Below are 8,669 nucleotides of genomic sequence, written 5' to 3' on the forward strand. Positions count from 1 at the left end.
GAAACTCAAACACCCAAACTCTGGGCATGGTGTATTGCTCCTTTGTCAGACAACATCTTCAGCATTACGGTTTTCCTTGGCAGAGGCACTTTTTCATTGTCCTCTCAAAGGGCAGAAACTACTGACTGAATCACTAACACCATCTCCTGTTGTGTGTGTGTGTGTGTGTGTGTTTTTTTTTTTTTATGGCTCCCATTGAAGTGCTGACCAAGTCCAACCAGCCTTAGTTTGTGGTTGCTGAGGAACACACAGCCGTAGATGGGACACTGCAAATAGGGTGACCTGGGTGTCAGCCACATAGATCATTGCCTCAGCTCAACCTCTGCAGGAATCCTTATTCACTCTTCAGTTCCTCTCACTTTGTCTCTTGTAACTGCCTTCTCTCACAATCTATATGTGATGCTATGACCACATCGCCCCCTTCTCAAACTCTTGCAACTATTCCCCCTTCATTTCAAGATTCAACCCTCCTTGTTTTTAAAATCTTTTTTGGACTTCCCCCAGCCTACCTACCTAACAGGCCTAGTTGGCCGAGTGAAGTGACACCCTATGCTAAACTCAATGGAATGTCTGTTTGTCTGAATGTAGCATGATAACTTTTGAAATATGCATCTGATCAATTCCAAAATGTTCTAGGCATCAGTGGGTAGAACCCTCTTGTTTTTGGTGAAAATAAAAAAAAAATGGAAACACTTGATTTTCACTGAACCCCCCAGTTTGTCCCTCGGTATACATGGGGGAGGCAGTGACCTCAGGCTTAAGGTGAGGGCTAGGAAGCCAGAGAGTTTCCTCTGCCTACAGCACCAAATGGGCATGATTCAGTGGAAATCCTCTCCCCCTTTTACTCCTGCAGCAGCAGGCCTGGAAATGGAGAGAGGGGGTGGAAAAACTCCTGGAGCTCCAGGAGGAGCTGAGGTGCACTGAAGGGGGATGGGAAGGGGCAGATGTGGGCTGGGGACGCAGAACTGATGTGGAGGCTTGGGGTGCATAATTCATTACTGGGGTGGGGGGTCTGGCCAATGTGGGGCACAGAATTAATTAATTATAATTTTGTGTTTGGGAAATGCTGGAAGCTCCACGGCATCAGGCAGCCAGCAAGATCTCCGGCACTGAGAGGCAAAACCACCTTATTCAATAAATATGGGGGAGTATGCAACAGTGTAACACACACATCCTACCACACAGGTGCACACAGGATGGGCAGGAGTTCAAAAATCAAAAGACAGACCAAAAACCGCAGCATAATCTTTGGGGAAAAAACTCATGATTTTTGGGTCTGTCACATGAGTTTTTAGAGTCTACTTCATGCTTTTTAAACTTCTGTGTCAACTGTCAATTCTGAACTATATTTTTCCAAAGTGCTCTGTACACCTCAGTCCTCACAATACCCCATTTATATTATTATCCCCACTGTACGAATAGTGATGCTGAAATACACAGGAGATTTAGGGACTTGCCCAAAGCTATACGTTGAATCGGTATCAGAACAAGGATTACACTTCACGTTCCTTGCTCCTAATGCCATGATCCAGGTTCTAGGCCATGCTATCTTGTCTCATGTTACTCCCTTCCCCAATAGAGCATCTCCTCTATGTTCTTAAAAACTATCTAGCCACAGTTAGTGTGCGATCCTGTTCCTATGCCACTTCAACCACATAAAACAGCTTGCCCGTATCTCTGCCTTGGCTATTCATTTTTGTTAATATCTCAGCTGACAATGTATCTTCCTCCTTTTTCTACACCTCTGAATTTCTCTCTTCCTTGTCTATTATTAATCCCTAAAAAGTGGAGGTGATAGGGGGAATAGGTACAGCATGTACATTTAAAATAAAAAGCCACCTTTTCATTTCTAGAGTGGCTATTATTGGAAGATTTCAAACTGTATTATGAGATCAGGTAAATAAGTTCGCAAAAAGAAAAGGAGTACTTGTGGCACCTTAGAGACTAACCAATTTATTTGAGCATGAGCTTTCGTGAGCTACAGCTCACTTCATCAGATGTATACCGTGGAAACTGCAGCAGACTTTATATACACACAGAGAATATGAAACAATACCTCCTCCCACCCCACTGTCCTGCTGGTAATAGCTTATCTAAAGTGATCAACAGGTGGGCCGTTTCCAGCACAAATCCAGGTTTTCTCACCCTCCACCCCCCCACACAAATTCACTCTCCTGCTGGTGCTAGCCCATCCAAAGTGACAACTCTTTACATAATCAAGTCGGGCTATTTCCTGCATAGATCCAGGTTTTCTCACATCCCCCCCACCCCCATACACACACAAACTCACTCTCCTGCTGGTAATAGCTCATCTAAACTGACCACTCTCCAAGTTTAAATCCAAGTTAAACCAGAACATCTGGGGGGGGGGGTAGGAAAAAACAAGAGGAAACAGGCTACCTTGCATAATGACTTAGCCACTCCCAGTCTCTATTTAAGCCTAAATTAATAGTATCCAATTTGCAAACGAATTCCAATTCAGCAGTTTCTCGCTGGAGTCTGGATTTGAAGTTTTTTTGTTTTAAGATAGCCATTTACAACGCACACTTTGCTTCTCTACAAAAGAAAAAGGACACTAAACTTTCTAAACTACTACATGCTACAAGGGGCCACAGCAATGGTTCCCTCACCCCACCTAGCAATATTGTTAACCTATCCAACTATACTCTCAGCCCAGCAGAAGCAGCTGTTCTATCTCGGGGCCTCTCCTTCTGCCCCTCCACCCCCACGAACATGATACAGTTCTGTGGTGACCTAGAATCCTATTTTTGATGTCTCCGTCTCAAGGAATATTTCCAAAATACCTCTGAACAACATACTAATCCACAGAGGTCTCCCTGCCAACACTACAGAACGAGGGATTCTAGATGGACTCCTCCTGAAGGTCGAAACAGCAGACTGGACTTCTACATAGAGTGCTTCCGCCGACGTGCACGGGCTGAAATTGTGGAAAAGCAGCATCACTTGCCCCATAACCTCAGCCATGCGGAACGCAATGCCATCCACAGCCTCAGAAACAACTCTGACATCATAATCAAAAAGGCTGACAAAGGAGGTGCTGTTGTCATCATGAATAGGTCGGAATATGAACAAGAGGCTGCTTGGCAGCTCTCCAACACGAGTTTCTACAAGCCATTACCCTATGATCCCACTGAGAGTTACCAAAAGCAACTACAGCATTTGCTCAAGAAACTTCCTGAAAAAGCACAAGATCAAATCCGCACAGACACACCCCTGGAACCCCGACCTGGGATATTCTATCTACTACCCAAGATCCATAAACCTGGAAATCCTGGGCGCCCCATCATCTCAGGCATTGGCACCCTGACAGCAGGATTGTCTGGCTATGTAGACTCCCTCCTCAGGCCCTACGCTACCAGCACTCCCAGCTACCTTCGAGACACCACTGACTTCCTGAGGAAACTTCAATCCATCGGTGATCTTCCTGATAACACCATCCTGGCCACTATGGATGTAGAAGCCCTCTACACCAACATTCCACACAAAGATGGACTACAAGCCGTCAAGAACACTATCCCCGATAATGTCACGGCTAACCTGGTGGCTGAACTTTGTGACTTTGTCCTTACCCATAACTATTTCACATTTGGGGACAATGTATACCTTCAGATCAGCGGCACTGCTATGGGTACCCGCATGGCCCCACAGTATGCCAACATTTTTATGGCTGATTTAGAACAACGCTTCCTCAGCTCTCGTCCCCTAAAGCCCCTACTCTACTTGCGCTATATTGATGACATCTTCATCATCTGGACCCATGGAAAAGAAGCCCTTGAGGAATTCCACCATGATTTCAACAATTTCCATCCCACCACCAACCTCAGCCTGGTCCAGTCCACACAAGAGATCCACTTCCTGGACACTACAGTGCTAATAAACAATGGCCACATAAACACCACCCTATACCGGAAACCTACTGACCGCTATTCCTACCTGCATGCCTCCAGCTTTCACCCTGACCACACCACACGATCCATCGTCTACAGCCAAGCTCTGCGATACAACCGCATTTGCTCCAACCCCTCAGACAGAGACAAACACCTACAAGATCTCTGTCAAGCTTTCTTACAACTACAATACCCACCTGCAGAAGTAAAGAAACAGATTGATAGAGCCAGAAGAGTTCCCAGAAGTTACCTACTACAGGACAGGCCTAACAAAGAAAATAACAGAACGCCACTAGCGGTCACCTTCAGCCCCCAACTAAAACCCCTCCAACGCATTATTAAGGATCTACAACCTATCCTGAAGGATGACCCAACACTCTCACAAGTCTTGGGAGACAGGCCAGTCCTTGCCTACAGACAGCCCCGCAACCTGAAGCAAATACTCACCAACAACCACATACCACACAACAGAACCACTAACCCAGGAACTTATCCTTGCAACAAAGCCCGTTGCCAATTGTGCCCACATATCTATTCAGGGGACACCATCACAGGGCCTAATAACATCAGCCACACTATCAGAGGCTCGTTCACCTGCACATCCACCAATGTGATATATGCCATCATGTGCCAGCAATGCGCCTCTGCCATGTACATTGGTCAAACTGGACAGTCTCTACGTAAAAGAATAAATGGACACAAATCAGATGTCAAGAATTATAACATTCATAAACCAGTCGGAGAACACTTCAATCTCTCTGGTCACGCAATCACAGACATGAAGGTCGCTATCTTAAAACAAAAAAACTTCAAATCCAGACTCCAGCGAGAAACTGCTGAATTGGAATTCATTTGCAAATTGGATACTATTAATTTAGGCTTAAATAGAGACTGGGAGTGGCTAAGTCATTATGCAAGGTAGCCTGTTTCCTCTTGTTTTTTCCTACCCCCCCCCCCAGATGTTCTGGTTTAACTTGGATTTAAACTTGGAGAGTGGTCAGTTTAGATGAGCTATTACCAGCAGGAGAGTGAGTTTGTGTGTGTATGGGGGTGGGGGGGGATGTGAGAAAACCTGGATCTATGCAGGAAATAGCCCGACTTGATTATGTAAAGAGTTGTCACTTTGGATGGGCTAGCACCAGCAGGAGAGTGAATTTGTGTGGGGGGGTGGAGGGTGAGAAAACCTGGATTTGTGCTGGAAATGGCCCACCTGTTGATCACTTTAGATAAGCTATTACCAGCAGGACAGTGGGGTGGGAGGAGGTATTGTTTCATATTCTCTGTGTGTGTATATAAAGTCTGCTGCAGTTTCCACGGTATACATCTGTTGAAGTGAGCTGTAGCTCACGAAAGCTCATGCTCAAATAAATTGGTTAGTCTCTAAGGTGCCACAAGTACTCCTTTTCTTTTTGCGAATACAGACTAACATGGCTGTTCCTCTGAAACCGGTAAATAAGTTGTAAGTATGGTGTGACATTCTATACCTTGGGGGGGAACGTACTGTAACCCCCACATTCCTCATTTTCATATAATTGTGATCTCACATATAAAGCATGCCTTCTAAGGTATCAGAGGAAAGGCTATGATCTGCTGAGAGTCCTTTCTCTATCCACATATGTGTATCATTAATGCATATGAAGTTATGAAAATTGTGTTGTATGGTGGTCACTAAAACATGCTGTAAGTTGGGGAATCAGCCAGATATTAGCTCCCCAGAGGCTACAGCAAGGAAAGTAACCAACACCCAGGCAGGTTGTCAAACAACCCATCAACATCCATTGTCCAGAAAAGGAGCTACAATGCAATGACTCACCGGCATGAGGCCACACCAGGGGAATTGCTCAACCCTGCTTGGAGAGACTCAGCAATGCTCCCAGACATGTCTGGACTTGTGTTCTACAAACACATGGACTGAGAATATAAAACAGACAGAGTGGACACATGTTGGGCCCTTCTCCTGCCCCCACCTATGCTCTAAGCAACCAAGACACTGAGAAGAAGACAAGACTCCAGCAGAGGAGATTGGCCCAGGTTTAAGGAACAAACCTGTATATTAAGGACTGCAATATCCAGTGGAGTGAGAAACTGCTTAATCTAGTTACTGTCCAGTCTAATAGAGCTGAGAGTTTAGACTGCATACTTATATTTTATTTTATTTTGGTAACCACTCTGACTTGTTATGCTTTGACTTATAATCACTTAAAATTTATCTTTGTAGTTTAATAAATCTGTTTGTTTATTCTACCTGAAGCTGTGCGTTTCGCTTGAAATGTGTCAGAGACTCCACTTGGGATAACAAGCCTGGTACATATCAATTTCTTTGTTAAATTGACAAACTCATATAAGCTTGCAGCATCCAGCGGGCACTACAAGACAGAATTTCCTAGGGTTGTGTCTGGGACTGGAGATATTGACTAGTGTCATTCGGTTGTACAATCCTAGGAACAGCTTACATGCCAGAGGCTGTGTGTGAACAGCCCAGGTGTGGGGGGTCTCACAGCAGAGCAGGGTAAAGTTGGCTCCCAGAATCAAGGATTGGAGTGACCTAGCAGATCACTGGTCCAGATAACACCAGAGAGGAACGTCACATATGGATATAGGTATATTCAGGGATCATGACTTCACCCACCACTTAAATGCAGTCAGTTCTGGCAATGCATCCTTTGGATAGATGTGACTTACTATGGCAAAACTAAAGTATGGTATACAGAGTGAAATTTTGTAGTATTGTAATGGTGGGAGCTTTGATCATAGTCTCTCTCTCATTGCCTACAAGGAGCTGGTTTCTTCAGTTCTTACACCTGGCTAGTAAGATTTGGTTCACTCCGCTCTGGAATGGTACACTTTGCTCTTTGGACCATTTGCGCTGGGACACCCCAGCCTGTGGGAAACAACCTAGAAGTGAGTTGATGAGATAAAACCCCACCTCTTGGGGGGGGGGAAGTAGCAAAATCCCACCGTTGCTAGAACCCAACAAGAGTGAAGGTGGAAGAGAGAAGGAGCTAAGGCTTAGGTCTGGACTACATTGGGGAAATTGCCTCTGAAATTCAAGCCAGTTTTAAAACTTCTTGGAGCCAAAGTTTACGTCAGGCAGTCTGGAGCACTATTACTGAGCTGGTTTTAGGATTACATTCAGTAGTTTTTTAAAACAGTGTAATAAAAACAGATCAGGCCACCTGGAATCTGATGTACACTATGGCTTCAACTGGCTATAAAGTCAGTTGAGCTGAACTGGTTTTAAAACTGGTTAGAATTTTGGGAGAAGCTTCCTCAGCATAAACCAGGCTAAAGAAATTTAACAAGGCTGAGACCAAGGTGCTGGTAAATTTTCAGAGCAAAAGAATGAGAGAGCTTGCTTCTCTCTAGCTTTTCATCTCTGGAATAATTTGTTCATACCACATACACCCCCACCCCAGTTGGCACGGGTGCTCATTTCTGCTAGTGCATGCCAGTGCGGTGCTGGAAGCTGTTACTGTATTAGGAGAGGAGTGATCAAGGCCTAAAGCAGGGAAATTTTGCTCTTCTATTAAATGTAGCCTAAGGAATGTGTAACACAAGGTATACATACCTCTCTGATTTGAGCTTTGATTTTTGGTTAGAGGTGTCATTAGAACACCTCGAACCATATCCACTTAACCCCATAGTTCAGTTACCCGTCTCTGCATATTGTGTGTGTTTCTTCTAGACTCTATATGAACAGACAGGCCTATTCCTCCCACCCCCCTCATGTTGTAACATGTGTTACACAAACAGGGTTAATCTAATCTCTGACTCCAGCTCTGGTTAGCAGGTGGCTGGTGTATGACATGATGTCAAACCACAGCCCCCTTCTTCCATGCAATGTAGACTAAACAGCTTCTCCATTATTGTTCTGTGGTAACTAAGCAACCATCAAGTTTCTGCCTGACCAGAATAAATAAATGAAATTATACATATCTTTGATAATACAAAAATCAGACAAGACTTAGCACTTCTCTGGCACCTTCTACCTGAGTTCTCAGAGATATTAATATTCCACCCCCATTTTACAGGTATAAAAGCTAAGGCACAGAGAAGTGAAGTGGTTTGCTTGAGGTCACACAATTAGCTCAGTGGAATACAACAGGAATATTATCTAGGAATTCTGCATCTCGGTTCCCTGCTCTGTCCTCCTGCCCCAAATCCTTCCCTCAGCGACAATGTCCTGCAATGCAAACAGCAGCCTGGCAGCTCTCCCTCCTACTTCCACCCATCTATGCCTCTTTTTCTCCCTTTTCAGACCTTCCTCCTTGCCTCTTCCTCCACCATCACCTTTTTGCTACCTCCTATCTTTCCCATCTTTTCCTCATTGCCTCCATCTCCTACTGGTCCTTTTCCTTTCCACCCCCTCTCCTATGTCCCCTTCATCCTCTTATGTCCTTTCTCTCTCCCTTGTAACACTCCTCCACTTTTGTTCTCCTTTCAAACCGCTTCATATACCCATCTTCCTGCTTCTGCCTCCCTTCACTATCTTCCATCCTTTCCTACTTCCACCCCTCCTCCATCCTTCTCTTTCCTCTTCCTCATCCCATAACCAGCATTTACAGAACCTGGCAGAATTGCAAAAAAAAAAAAAAAAAAAAAGGATAATTCCAGATGGAACAGCTGGTGTGTCCTCCGAGTTGGGAGTGAATACGGGACAACGTGAAAAGCACTTATTAAAAATGAGGTGAAGGGCGGGGGAGGAACCCAACCGCAAGAGAGGCACAAAGATTGCTTAGTAAAAAGCTGCTGGATTTTTTT

The sequence above is a fragment of the Caretta caretta genome, chromosome 1 (genome assembly GCF_965140235.1).
Source record: "Caretta caretta isolate rCarCar2 chromosome 1, rCarCar1.hap1, whole genome shotgun sequence".
NCBI classification, from domain to species: Eukaryota; Metazoa; Chordata; order Testudines; family Cheloniidae; genus Caretta; species Caretta caretta.